Source organism: Polypterus senegalus, unplaced genomic scaffold, assembly GCF_016835505.1.
Source record: "Polypterus senegalus isolate Bchr_013 unplaced genomic scaffold, ASM1683550v1 scaffold_4735, whole genome shotgun sequence".
NCBI lineage: Eukaryota > Metazoa > Chordata > Cladistia > Polypteriformes > Polypteridae > Polypterus > Polypterus senegalus.
In genome coordinates this window covers 1-15,671 of record NW_024384185.1, presented here as the reverse complement: position 1 = coordinate 15,671, position 15,671 = coordinate 1, and positions in this window count along the sequence as shown.

The window sequence follows — 15,671 nt, the reverse complement described above, 5'->3', positions numbered from 1 at the left end:
ATTCTTTCTTGTTCTCAAACGTACAGATGATGCTTTGGAAAGAAGTTTGTAGTTCACACATAAAAGGCTGACTGGCTGCCAGGTTTGGAGACAGAAGGGGTCTCCTCCTTTTTCACCAGCAGAGTTACAAATGAACTACGGCAGCTTAATGGCAGTTCATTGTCCTTTATGCTGCTTAATAGAACTTCCAGTAGGTCTCCACCCAGCTGCTCCCAGAAATCCTTCTAAGACTAGGCCGGCAGTTTATCAGTCCCCGGAGCTATACCGATATTAAGGCTACTCAGGGCTGAAGTGAGTCCATCAGGATACAAGGGGGAATCTTAAAAGTGTCTTTCAAAGTCTGAAAGTTTGGGCAAATCCTTATAGAAAAAGTCCACCTTAGGCGATGACTCCATCTCGTCAGCCGAGAACAACGGCTAGTAAAATCATAAAGCAAAGTTTCTGATATCTTCAGGGCTGTGTGGCTCCGTTCTGTTATTATCCTGCAAGCAGTGGATGTCTAGGGCTCCTGGCACTTGTTAGATTATTTAGATTATTTATTTATAAAGGCACATTGGGAGTTGGTCTCGTCCGATGCGAGAGATGGACGTCTGAAGTGGAGCTCCGCTAGCAGCGGTGTTATTTTTCATATTATTTGCTTATTATCCTGAGATATCCTGCATTTATTCAACCCAAGGACACTGCTACATTATATATGTAAGCATATATAAATATGGCCAGCAAGAAAGGGGGTCCGAAAGAAAAGAAAACTAAAGCTGCACCCAAGCCAAGATCAGGAAGCCCTAGTTCAAGATACAGCCTTTCAGAGAGAGAGCTGGAACAGCTGGCTAAAGTACAGACTCTCGGGACCAAGGTCCGCTACATGTCGCCGGCTGAGAGTGAAAAGGGGAGCGAATGTAAGATCGGGAGTGCAGATCTCGATAGCTCGCTGATCAGAGAACACCTGAAACTGGAAGGGGCCTTACAGTCCGCGATCTCAATTACTCCCGGCGCCAGGCCGAATAGGCGGGAGCACTGGCTACAGTAGAGTCTGACACTTCACCCGTGGTACAAGAAGGCACAATTAAAATGTCTAAACTGGAGGTGATGCTCGCTGAGATCGCATAAGATATAAAGAAACCGAAGGCAAATGAGAAAGCAAGGGCAAAGGCACATGAGAGGCTGAAACAAGAGTTGCTGGAATTGAAACAGGAATGGCAGCAAGCAACTAAACGCAGCGGCAGGAGTTGCAATAAGCAAACGAAAGCAACGGCTGATGCTGCAACAGGCAAATGAAAGGCTGCATAAGAAATGCAAGTGGAAATCCGACAGGTGCTGGGTAAAATTGAAACGCTTACTGATCAATTGGAGGATCTCAAGGAGACATTCACGCGACTAGGATTGAATTAGCCGAAAATTTAGCCACCAGTGCTGAAGAAAAAGCAGAAAATGTCAGCTCCGAATGTAAAAAACTCGGAGAAAGACTGGCTGCTTTGGAAGATGGAAGTAGAAGGTACAACGTCAGAATTGAAGGTCTGCCTGAGAATCGAGAAAGTTCAAACCCGGTGAAATTGGCTGCTGAACTTTTTCAAAAATAATCGGGGATGACTTTAAAGCAGAATCTGAGATAGCAGCAGCTTACCGCATACGCGGATCAAACACCGTTAGACCCAGACCAAGGTCTTTTATAGTTCGTTTTGAACGTTTATCATTTAAGCTAGAGGTAATGGCACTCCTCAGAAACAAGGAAGATATTACATTTGAAAATAACCACATTCGTATCTTTCCTGACTTCTCTCCAGCAACAGCTATTAAACGCAGCTGCCTTCTACAACATCAAACAGCTGGTTACGGCAAGCCAGCGTCAAATACAACCTCTTGTATCCGGCAAAACTGAAAGTGGAATGGCAAGGTCTAGGGCGCTATCTGTTTATGTTTTATTGTGCTTAATTACTTTTTCTTTTTTTTTTTTTTTTTCTTTTTCTAATTATTTCATCTCTACCCTAAACAAGACTGTTCAATATCATACCCTTGGTTTATTGTTATTGCTATTACTGCATTAAGACTTGTTATGCTTATTTTGGACACATCTTTAACACCATCACCCGGGTTTATTATCTGGGTGTATCATCTTAATGCACTAAAATTGCTGAAGACTATATATATATATTTTAAGTGCAAAATTCTTTTTTTTTTTTTTTTCTTTTTTAAAGACTATATTGGTAACAGATATCTCTATCTTTTAACCTAAAGCCACTGCATGGGGCTTGTTTGCTTTGGACGTGCTCTGTCTCTGGGTATGTCAGAGGACTGGGACTGTGTGAAGTGGGTTTTAGCCTCACTTGGGGAGGCAAAAGGGAGGGTGGGGGTTAAGGGGAGAGAGAAGAGAGCAGGCTTGATCTATACCTAATCTATCATCTCAATCTTTATAATTATAACTATCAACGTAATAATAAGCTGCATGGCAACAACTCTGGGGAAATAGGAAATTAAGACCTAAACTGTCTCACTTCCAGTTAAGACTATAAAATGACATCAAAAACTCAGAATCAGTGTCTCCATGTTGGGACAGTTAACTAAGCTGGAATGTTAAAGGCCTGAATCACGAATTAAAGAGAAAGAAAGTACTTCTCACCTAACAGGTCTAAATGCTAAAATAGTATTTTTACAGGAAACCCACTTACTAAGCAAGGATCAGTTCCGCTGCAAAAGACTGGACTGGCCAAATGTTCCATTCTAGTTTTACAAAGAAAACTAGAGGGTGGGAATTCTCATACATAGAACAGTACCATTTGTAGCATCAGATGTAGTATTGGATCCTGAAGGGAGATATGTAATGGTCATGGGAGACTTATCTAACTGTAAAATGATTTTGATAAATGTTTATGCACCTAATGTTGATGATAAGGAATTTATACAAAATTTATTTGCATCCATTCCCAATCTGAACACTCATAAAGTTATAATGGCTGGGGACTTTAATTGTGTTCTAAATCCACTTTTAGATAGGACTTCCTCCACAGGGGGAACGGCATCTAACACCGCAAAGATAATTACAAAGTTTATAACTGATCACAACTTATCAGATCCCTGGAGGTTTTTAAACCCAAATTCAAGAACATATTCTTTCTACTCACCAGTACATCATTGCTACTCAAGGATTGATTACTTCTTTATAGACAATAACTTCTTGCCTAAGATTAAATCTTGTAAATACGATGCTATTGTTATTTCTGACCATGCACCTATGATCTTGGAGCTGAAATTACTAAGCCCCATACACTCACCCGCAGATGGTGCTTCAACCCGCTTCTATTAGCTGGCGAGAATTGTACTGAATTTATATCCAAACAAATCAAATTCTTTCTAGAGACAAATACATCCCCCGAGATCTCTGCAGGAATACTCTGGGAAACTCTTAAGGCCTTCTTAAGAGGACAGATTATCTCATATCTTTCCCACAGAAATAAATCCGAAGCCAAGAAAGTAGCAGAGATAAAAAGCGAAATTACTAAAATAGATGAAGAACATGCCAGACTACCAAGCGAGACTCTACATAGAGGAGGCAGGCTCTACATTCAGAATTAAACCTCTTGACAACTAAAGAAACTGAACAACTAATTTACAAATCCAGACATCATTATTATGAACATGGAGAGAAAGCTAATAAGCTTTTAGCTCAACAAATTCACAAGCAAGAAGTGCGCAACGCAATCTCGGTAATCACTAACACGAACGGAGATAAAATCATCGAACACAAAAATATAATGCACACTTTCAGAGACTACTATAAATCCCTATATACTACTGAGTTTAAAGAAGACAATACAATCTAATGCATTTCTGGATACATTACAGATACCACAAATAGACGCTTTTAGTGTGGAGGAACTTGATAAACCTCTGCATTATCAGAATTACTAGATGCTATAAAGTCACTCCAAGGTGGAAAAGCAGCAGGCCCTGATGGCTACCCTGCAGAGTTTTACAAGAAATTCTCCGCTCAGCTAGCTCCCCTCCTATTAGCAACATTTACAGAAGCCAGAGATAACCAATCTCTTCCACAAACCTTTCGCCAAGCACTAATCACTGTCTTTCCAAAACAAAATAAGGACTTATTACAATGTGCATCATACAGACCAATTTCACTTCTGAATAACGACGTTAAAATACTCTCTAAAATCATAGCTAGAAGGATGGAGAAAGTGCTCCCTCGTAATATCACAAGACCAAACTGGATTTATTAGGGGCCGCACTTATCTTCAAATCTTCGACGCCTGTTTAATGTAATATACTCACCAACTAAATCAAACACCCCAGAAATATTATTATCATTGGATGCAGAAAAGCATTCGACATGATTGAATGGAAATACCTTTTACTACATTGGAGAAGTTTGGGTTTGGCCCAACATTTGTGCATGGATTAAATTACTGTATACTAACCCAGAAGCTTCAGTTTGCATCAATAACATTTGCTCAGACTACTTTAAACTAGAACGTGGCACTAGACAAGGATGCCCTTGTCACCACTGTTGTTTGCAATTGCCATTGAACCACTGGCAATACATTGTCGAAATACTGATCAGATAAAGGGGATTAGCAGAGAAGGACTGGAACAGAAAATCTCATTATATGCAGATGACATGGTACTGTATATATCGGACCCAGAAAATTCTGTGCCTGCAGTCTTAGCAGCACTCACAGAATTTCAAAAGATCTCTGGTCTCAGAATTAATCTGAATAAAAGTGTACTCTTTCCAGTGAATTCTCAAGCATATAATATTCGATTAGACACCCTACCTTTTATCATTGCAGAACAGTTTAAATACCTGGTAAACATCACAAGTAAACATAAAGCTCTTTATCAACAAAATTTCGTCTGCATGGAAAAAATTAAACAAGACTTGCATAGATGGTCAACCCTTCATCTCACACTAGCTGGAAGAATTAACACTGTTAAGATGAATATTCTTCCTAAGCTCCTTTTTATTTGAAAACATCCCAATATACATTAATAAATCATTCTTTAAGCAATTAGATTCAACAATAACCTCATTTATTTGGAATTCAAAACATCCACGCATCAAAAGAGCGACCCTACAAAGACAAAAGGCAGAAGGCGGCATGGCTCTACCTAACTTCCAGTTTTATTACTGGGCAGCAAATATACAGGCGATAAGAACCTGGACACAAATAGAAGAACATACACAGGCTTGGACCGCAATAGAAGTAAAATCCTGCAGTACTTCTTTGTATTCCTTGCTCTGTGCTCCAATAAACACACGCTATCTGCAATACACTAATAACCCAATTGTGCTCCACTCACTTAGAATCTGGAACCAATGTAGAAAGCATTTTAAGACGGAGAAGCTTCTATCTGTGGCACCCTGCAAGAGAACCACCTCTTTCAACCTTCACAAACATATGCAGTTTTTAATATCTGGAAAAATTTGGAATTAACTTGCTTAGAGATCTTTATATAGACAACGTCTTTGCATCCTATGAACAATTACATTCCAAATTTAACATTCCAGCTACACATTTCTTTCACTATCTTCAAATCAGGAACTTTGTTAAACAGAACCTTCCAGATTTTCCTCATCTTGCACCCTCATCCATGCTGGAAAAATATTGCTCAATCTCAAGGATTAGACTCCATCTCTACAATATATAAAATCATTTTACAATCCCTTCCTTTCAAAGATCCAAGAGGACACTGGGAAAAAGATCTCTCAATTAATATATCAGAAAAGGAGTGGAAAGTAGCAATGCAGAGAATTCACTCAAGCTCCATTTGCGCAAAGCATACAATTATACAACTCAAAATTATATATCGAGCACATCTGTCTCGACTAAAACTCTCCAAAATGTTTCCAGGGCATGATCCAACCTGCGAACGTTGCAACCAAGTCCCAGCCTCACTAGGTCACATGTTCTGGGCCTGCACCAAATTAACATTATTCTGGACAAAAATTTTAATTACCTTCAGACAGCCTTGGACTCACAATCCCTCCTAACCCATTAACAGCTGTGTTTGGGGTTCTTCCAGATGGGTTTAAAGTGGAGAAGGACAAACAAATTGTGATTGCATTCACTACACTGTTGGCACGCAGACTTATTCTGATAAATCTCCAAATCTGCAGTGTTTTGAACCCGCTGAAGGCGCGACAGAGCAGATTTGGGCAGACCCAATATATAAGGAGTGATGATAATCAAGGTGAAATGTAATAAAGGCATGAATGACAGTTTCCAAGTCCTTCTGTAATAGAAAGGACTTTAGTTTAGAAATGTGCCTCAGTTGGTAAAAACGTGCCTCAGTTGGTAAAAAGATGACACCTCAGTTTCTGACGTCATTATGAATCAGTGCTGCCAAGGAGCCTAACTGAGTGCCGATTTCAACTGCAGATGTGGTAGGACCAAAACTAATGTCTTCTGTTTTATTTTCATTTAATTGTGCCATCTAATATTTACTATCCTCAAAGCATTTCAACAGCTTTTTTACAGATGAAGTGATGTCAGGACTAACTTTGAGGTACAGCTGAGTATCATCAGCATAACAATGAGATGCAACATCATGTTTGTAAAAGATGGCCCTCAAGGAGAGCAGATGAAGGGAAAAATAGAAGGGGAGACGGGATAGAACCTTGAGGGACGCCTCGTGTGAGAAGAGCTGGCTGAGAGAAATTCCCATCTGTGTTAACAGACATAGATCTGCCTTTCAGGTACGACTCAAACCATTTCAATGCCACGTTGAATGGCCACTTCATCCTCAAGCTGTTTTAACAGAACCCCGTGGTCCACTGTGTCAAATGCCGCACTGAGATCCAGCAAGACTAAGATAGCAGAAGAGCCTGAGTCCAAAGTTAACAGAATATCATTTGTCTCCTTCAGCAGAGCCAATTCAGTACTATGAAGATTTTTAAAACCTGCCTAAAATTCATCACATACATTGTTATCTTCCAGATATGAAATTAACTGCACAGAAACCACTTTCTCCATAATTCTGGACAGTAATGGGAGCTGAGAAATAGGCCTGTAGTTTGAAAAAGCTGTAGGATCGAGTGTGGGCTTCTTCAGCAAAGGCTCAACAATTGCGTGTTTAAAGTTATCTGGCATTATACATACCAGATGTTAGACATTTGTTAATAATAGGCAACACAATTGGACTACAAGCTCTGAGCGTATCTTTAAATAGGCGTGAGGGTAAGATATCTAGCAGATAATTGGAAGGTTTCATATGCATGATTATATCAGCTAGCTGAGAAGAGTCAGTAGGTTAAAAGGAAGTAAACTGGCCATCCACCGGCCTTAGAGGGGCTGCTGTCATCCCACAGTGATCAACACCTGGAAGAGCATTGCTGGAATGAATGGCTTGGATTTTATTTATAAAATAGTTGAGAAAAAGCTCACAGGTCTCAGGCGTACTCTCAGGGAAGCCACTGACAGGTGGGTTTAAGAGAAGGTTTATGGTGCTAAACAGCACCCAGGGTCTCGAGGCAGCATTCGCAATTAAACACGATCAAAACTGTGAACTGTGACAGCCTCTTGATTGGACTTCCAGCGATTTCTAAGACCTGCAGTCTGTCCTTTTTCCACCTCCATTCAGGCTGCTTACAGTTAACTCCTCTGCCCCTCGCATTTGATCCACAGAGAGAAAATCCAGGAGCAGAACAGATGGCAGGAATTAAACTGACGGCCAGAGAACTGGAGGACGTACTCCAGCGCAGCTTCTGATGAGAACCATGATGTATATAACAAGGTCGTCTTAAAATTCCTATGGTCACACAGTGATTATATAATCGAGCTCCTAGGCGAGGCATCCAGTTCAAACTCCTCAGATCAACAGATGAATAAGCAAGCGTCATGAAAAAGCATATGTTTTAGCCCATAAGCTGAAGAACAGGAGATCAAGTCAGCAGTGCGGTTAGTGAAGACTTCTTGGACCTGAGACTTTCAAATAGAGCAGCATCATCACCAGCCTGTAAAGTTGTGTAGATGGAGGCAATGCCCCTCAGGTCTTTTAACTGCCTCAGTGGTACACTGGGTGGAGTGGAGTGGGCAGCACACTGCTGGCTAACATCTTCATCTGGACTTTGAGATGTTCCACCACTGCACCAAAGAGGAAAAATCTCTCGGGATTCCCCTCCAAGTCTCCCAAAAACACACAAACTGCCAAACAAACACTGAATCCTTCAATCATCGACAATTCAGGGGCCAATAAGATTTAAAATGAGCTTTATCTGAAAAATCAAACTTCAGAAAAAAACGAAACTGCTGTCTCAAAGATGAAGTGAGAATGACTGAGCACTCCAGCACTGAATGACTTGGAGGTCTGAGCCCATAAACCAGTCCAGCCTGGCCATTGATACTGAACTTCCAGACATTTGAACCCATGTGTTTGTCCGGACCCTCCACACGTCTACTAATTTGTACTTTTGTAGCTCTGACTGTAGGGTCTCGACTGACCCCAGATGAGGCTCCTGTCTACCTTGGCATCTTCAGCTCCCCACTAAACTGAAGCAGTGAATCGTGTAGACTCAGAATGAAGTTAACTCGGCCCTTTCCTTCCTCGGGTGCATAAATATTAATAAACACTAAGGACAGACCCCCCATCTGCACACTGACTTTTAACAGTGTCCTTTAGTGACCTCAATGAAGGATGCTGAGTTTGGGGCAGAAGATGGACTCAAGATAATTGCACCCCTCCACTAGCACTCAAGCTGCCCGGTGCCTCCCAGTCCCTCGGCCCCTCTGCCTGGTTGTTTGTGTCAGTGTGAGTTTCTTCTAAGAAGACAACACTCCAGCCTTTCTGTGCTAAATACTCCAATATGGCTGCTCTTTTCACTGAGTCTGGACAGCCATTGATGTTCCCAAGAAAACAACAAACAAAAGGGGGAAAACATCAAAGGAAAGGAGCACAAGGACCAGTAAGACCAAAAAACAACAAGCAAACAAGTCCATCATTACTGGGATTGAAGGGAACTTCAAACTTTACTGAGGAGACATTTTTATTTCACTTTCTCTATTGGCTCCATTCCTAGAGTGGCTGTGCTGTGCATAACAGTTTAGCCAAAGTCACAAAAAGGGGAATATCTGGAAATAATCAACATGTTTATCTTGGACTTGGCTTAAGTAAGACTGTTGGTGCTATGGCCACCTCTACTCTGAGAGCTTGATAAAGTGTCACCTATTGAGATCGTGTCATAGTCACAAGCAGTGGCCTCCCCATCACCATCAGCCACTGCGCTCTCGCTGTCGTGCCTTTTCACATGAGGCTCCACAGATGGAGCAGCAGATTTTATAGCGGAGTCCACTCTGCTCACCCGTTTAGCGTGTGCTTTACAAATGCTTGAGGCTGTTGAGAGTTTTTGGTCTGTTCTGTGGTGTGAGATTTAAATAAAAAATTACATTTTGGTCTTGAAAACTTGGGTTTTGGTTGCCGATAAGGAACTGTGTGGGAATTTTTAAAGCTTTTTTCCCTTTAGAAGAGTTTTTTTTTCTTTTTTTTCGCCCACACAAGAGCAAAAGTAGCTGGGTGTTTGGAGGTGCGCTTGGAAAAGTTACTTGTACTTGTACCTGTACCTGTTCTTGTTATCTGTATATGAATTAGCAAAAAGGAGGTAGGGTAGAAAGCAGCAGTAACTGATATCGGCATTTGTAAGCAAATAACCACGTCATTGTAACAGTGATTCCTTAGTTTAAAGGAAAAGAAAAAAAGGAAGCGGCGGACTTCAAAGCAATAAAAGGTGAAGGCTCAGCGCAGGTCAGCGGCCAGCATTAAGACGCCAATGAGGTATAAGGGGCTGTAGGAGCAAATAAGGTAGTAAAGTTTGATTTATTTGTTTAATTTAGATTAAACTGTCCTTAGCAGTCCAGAGGTAGAACAGTTAAGCAGGCGACAGCCTAAGGGTTCATTAATACAAACAGTGCAAGTAAAGGAGAGCTTATAAGTAAGAGGAGTGTAAAGTTAGGAGAAGAGACAGAGAAAAGTAAAGTTAACCTCATAGAAAGGAAAATAGCAGGCAGCTGAGAGGGAGAACAGTACATGAGTTTAAGGGGAAAAGGTGTAAAATATCTGTAGCAGATCTTAGTGTTACCATTTAAGTTAAGGAGCAGCCGAAAGAAGAAGAAATTTAATTTAAAAAAAAAAGTTAAGGCAGTTTACTAATCCCAGATCAAATTTTAATAATGAGGCCAGTGCAATGCAAGTCCTGTTGGATGTTGGACTTTTTTAGATGATGGTTTGGAAGAGCCAGTTGTCTATGAGGGCCACATCTGCAGTAGATGCCAGCTGATCCAGCACCTCAAGCTCAGGGTCACTGAACTGGAGAAGGAGTTGGCTGACCTGCGTTGTAATAGAGAATTGGCAGACTTGGCCCAGATGTTATCTAGAGAGATCCTCTCTAGACAGACAGGTAGGAATAGGTGCGTCACGGTCACAATGCATAAGGTAAAGGGTTAAGTGTCAAACCATTATCATGTCCTTGCGGTGCTGGACGGTGTCTCTGATAATTCTGAGGTGGAAGGCAGAGATGAGGAGCTCCAATGGACCACCACAAAACCAGTTCACAAAAAGAGAGAAGTAGTGATAGTTGGGGACTCAATCATTAGGGGGATTGAAGCGCAGGTGTGCTCCAGAGAGAGAGAGTCTCGCACAGTGTGTTGCCTTCTGGGAGCACAGGTGGGAGACCTCCCTGGAAGGGTGGATAGGCTCTTGGCCAGAGCGGGGGTGGATCCAGTTGTCATTGTCCATGTTGGAACAAATGACATACATAAGGGTAGTCTGTCAGTTCTGCGATCCAAATTCAAGGAGTTAGGTGCCAAGCTGAGGAGCAGAACTGACAAGGTAGTCTTCTCCGAAGTTCTGCCTGTGCCACGCACCAGTCCAGGTAAGACTGAGGAGATTAGAAGGCTTAATGCATGGCTCAAATCTTGGTGCAGGGTAGAAGGGTATAGGTTTATGGGGCATTGGGACTCCTTTTGGAACAGATGGGACCTGTTCAGCCATTACATCTGAACTGGACGGTCACCAATGTATTGGAGAGGCGTATGTGTAGGCTAGTCGAGGATTGGGGGCAGGGAGTTTAGGACAGGCCAGATTTAGATCTATACATGGAAGAACAAACAATGGTGTAGAAATAAAAATGCATAGTAATGTAAATTTTAAGCAAACACGTAAATGTAGAAGGATTAACACATTAAAAATAGCTTGCCTTAATGCTAGAAGTATCAAAAATAAGGTAAGTGAGTTGGAGTTGTATGTAGCAGAGCATAATTATGATATTATAGCAATAACGGAAACCTGGCTAAATAACAAAGATGGGGATGAGTGTAACATAGAGGGATACACATTTTTAGGAAGGATAGACAGAACAGAAAAGGAGGTGGGGTTGCTGTTTATGCCAAACAGGATTTAAATGTAAGTCATCTTCAGTTGGATGATGAGCCCCATCTTAGTGAGGACGTCTGGCTTCACCTGGAAAATATTAGGGAAAGAGGTCTTATTTTAGGAGTGTGTTATAGACCACCCAATTCAGACAGTAATTTCAACACACATCTTTTTAGTAATATCAAAAAGGCAAGTTTACAGGGGATATTATAGTCATGGGGGACTTTAATTATCCAAATATTAACTGAGATAACCTTACAGATGGAGGAGCACAAGAGCAGGAGTTTTTAGAAGTAATCAGTGACTGTTTGTTAACACAGCATGTTAAAGCACCAACAAGGGGTGAAGCCTGTCTGGATTTAGTATTCTGTAATAATCAGGATAGAATTGAGGGTGTAGAGGTGATTGAACCACTAGGGTCAAGTGACCATAATGTAATACAATTCTCAGTATTTTGTAAGAGTACAGATGCAAAGACTAAAATTGTTAAGTTGAATTTTGGTAAGGCTAATTTTGAGCAGATGGATAGACTGGGATAAGCTTTTAAATGTGGAGACAGTTGAGGAGCAGTGGAACAGGTTTAAAAATGTTTTACATGTAATGCAGGACAGATACATACCTAAATTTGGAAGTAATAGGAAACTAAAAAAAACTCCACGATGGATTAATAAAGATTTAAAAAGAAGTTGCAAAGGAAAAACTGCTGTATAAGGCATATAAGACTAATGACTGCAAAGAGAACGTAGCATATGAGAACATGAGGGCAACCATTAAGAAGGATATCAGGGAGGCTAAAAGACAGTTGGAGAGGAATATAGCAGATAAGGAAGAAGACCCCAAGAGATTCTTTCAGTATTTTAGTAGTAAAAGAACAGTTAAGGAGGAGGTGAAGTTCATCGGGAATAGTAAAGGGAATTAAAAGATACAGACAATGAAATAGCAGATGCCCTAAACTTACATTTTTCTGAGGTGTTTACAAGTGAGCAAGTGGATAACCTGCCAGAGGTAAACAAACTACTAAGGAGGTACTGAGGGATTTGGAAATTGTAGAGGGAGAAGTGCTGCTCAGATTAAATAAGATGAAATCAAACAAATCACCAGGACCAGATAATATTTATCCTCGTGTTCTTAAGGAGGCTAGTGAGTACATATATAAACCCTTGACACATATTTTTAGGAAGTCACTGTGCACTGGAGAGATTCCAAAGGACTGGAAAATGGCAAATATCATCCCATTATATAAAAAGGGTGACAGGGCAGATCCAAGCAACTATAGGCCAGTAAGCAACAAGCATCACAGGAAAATTAATGGAAGGAATTATTAAGGATAAGATTGAGCAACACATGGCAAGGACAGGAGTTATTCTGAACAGTCAGCATGGGTTCAGAAGGGGGAGGTCGTGTTTTACTAACATGTTGGAATTCTATGAGGAGGCAACAAAAGGATACGATCAAAGTGGAGCTTATGATATTATTTATCTGGACTTTCAGAAAGCATTTGATAAGGTGCCACATGAGAGGTTGGGCATCAAGTTAAAAGAAGTGGGAGTTCAGGGTGATGTTTTTAGATGGGTGCAGAATTGGCTCAGACACAGGAAGCAGAGGGTGATGGTGCGAGGAACCTCATCAGAACTGGCGATGTTAAGAGTGGTGTTCCACAGGGGTCAGTGCTAGGGCGCTGCTATTTTTAATATATATAAATGATTTAGATAGGAATATAAGTAACAAGCTGGTTAAGTTTGCAGATGATACCAAGATAGGTGGATTAGCAGATAATTTGGAATCCGTTATATCATTACAGAAGGACTTGGATAGCATACAGGCTTGGGCAGATTTGTGGCAGATGAAATTTAATGTCAGTAAATGTAAAGTATTACACATAGGAAGTAAAAATATTAGGTTTGAATACACAATGGGTGGTCGAAAATCGAGAGTACACCTTATGAGAAGGATTTAGGAGTCATAGTGGACTTTAAGCTATCAACTTCCAAACAGTGTTCAGAAGCCATTAAGAAGGCTAACAGAATGTTAGGTTATATAGCGCGATCTGTGGAGTACAAGTCCAAGGAGGTTATGCTCAACCTTTATAATGCACTGGTGAGGCCTCATCTTGAGTACTGTGTGCAGTTTTGGTCTCCAGGCTACAAAAGGACATAGCAGCGCTAGAAAAGGTCCAGAGAAGAGCGACTAGGCTGATTCCAGGTCTACAGGGGTTGAATTATGAGGAAAGATTAAAGAGCTGAGCCTTTACAGTTTAAGCAAAAGAAGATTAAGAGGTGACATGATTGAAGTGTTTAAAATTATGAAGGGAATTAGTACAGTGGATCGAGACTTGTATTTTAAAATGAGCTCATCAAGAACACGGGGACACAGTTGGAAACTTGTTAAGGGTAAATTTCACACAAACATTAGGAAGTTTTTCTTTACACAAAGAACGATAGACACTTGGAATAAGCTACCAAGTAGTGTGGTAGACAGTAAGACGTTAGGGACTTTCAAAACTCGACTTGATGTTTTCTTGGAGGAAACAAGTGGATAGGACTGGCGAGCTTTGTTGGGCTGAATGGCCTGTTCTCGACTAGATTGTTCTAATGTTCTAACACCCTCCACCAATTCCTCTTCCTTTTCTGTGTACTCAGAGTGACCAGCCATTCCTGTTCACCCTGCAAACCCTCAGCTGCGTCACTCCACATTCAGCCTCTTCCTGCTGTGACAATCCTGATGTTGCTTGCAGCGGTTTGTGTTTGTCAATCAGCTGGTGTGGGGTCAACGCCAGTCACTGTCATCTCGCCCATTTTATCGACTGCAACAGCAGCATCAGTCAGAGCCACAACCAGATCTGCTGGGACATCGATGGACAGCATTTTTAACAGACTCAGCCGTTTCTTTTTGCTCCTCTGTGGAGTGACTGGTTTTGTTACTGGGAATTCCGCCATCCCCAGCTCGCTCACCCAGGTGGTTTACTGTCCACCGTACTTCCTGCAGAAACTTCAAGGACAACTGCATTTTCAGCAAACAGTTGATTCGCAATAATCACAGGGTATGATCTAAAAAAGAGGATCTCTGCCTGCACACCCCTTACTACTTACTGCAAAAAATGTAAATCTTATCGTGCATGTTTGTCTCATTTAAAGTCAAAATCAAATCATTTTAATATAAGATACATTCACTTAAAAACTAAACTGGACAGAGATATTTCGACTTATTTTCAGAAAATGTGTCTTAAATATCTTTTTTTGACTTTAATTAAAATATCTTAAACAAGCATCTTTACAAGTGAGACATATTTGAATAGAATGTTACATTTTGGAAAGGTAAGCTGCATGATTTATAACTTTGTTTTAAGAAAAAAGTGACTGTCTTGATTCAAGATTTAAAATGTACATTTAATAAAGCAGGAACTCATGCAATAAAAACTCTAAAAGGTGACAATAACTTGTGCTCTCTGCGTGTCTTTTCTTTTGAACTATTCTGAACTGCCTGGCGTTACTCAAGTCTTTAGACAGTGAAGATCAAACTGTGGTGGACTCTTTCATTCTGTTTCATTTCATAGCCCAGGACTCAGATGTTGGCTAATGTGTGATAATATCAGTGAGATCAGATCTGCCGTTTGTAGAAGCTGAAATAGCAGTAGGGAGTCAAAGTCCTCAAGAAATCCATAAGTACAGCAGAAATGAGGAGGAACTTCTGTCTTATAAGCCAAGAAATCACTGCAGTGAAGAGAAAGGCTGACACTTGAAACAACACAAAGACAAAGTGACGATGTGAAGATCTGTCAGAAGTCCAAAGTGTCATTACAGGCGTTAAATAATCAAAGATTTTCACATACAAGTAAGTCAGTGGGTGAGGCCATTGAGAATGAGTAATAAACTAGAAAGATACAGCTGTATGTGCATGATAGTATTTCTTTATATTTCTTTATAGAGTTTTTGAATTATTATTATTATTATTATTGTTATTATTTTTATTGCTATTTTACTCTGCTTACATTATATTTACATGTTTCTGTGTTGATGAGATCTTATTAAACATTTCAATATCCCTTTAACAAAGTTTATTGTAACCTTTCAAATAAAGACCCCCACTCTAAAATGAAAATAACACACAATGCATTTCTAACATCGGAATGGAGACTAAACAACGCTAAGTGTGTCAGGTATGCCTTTGGAAGGAGCGAGCGTTTAAAAGCCATAAACTATCTGCTACAAGCCTAGTTTCTGGTTCAAAGTAAAAACCTTCAAGAAAAGCTTGTTGTGGATCATAAACATGTTTATAAAAAAGGGGTTCTATTACAAATTTCC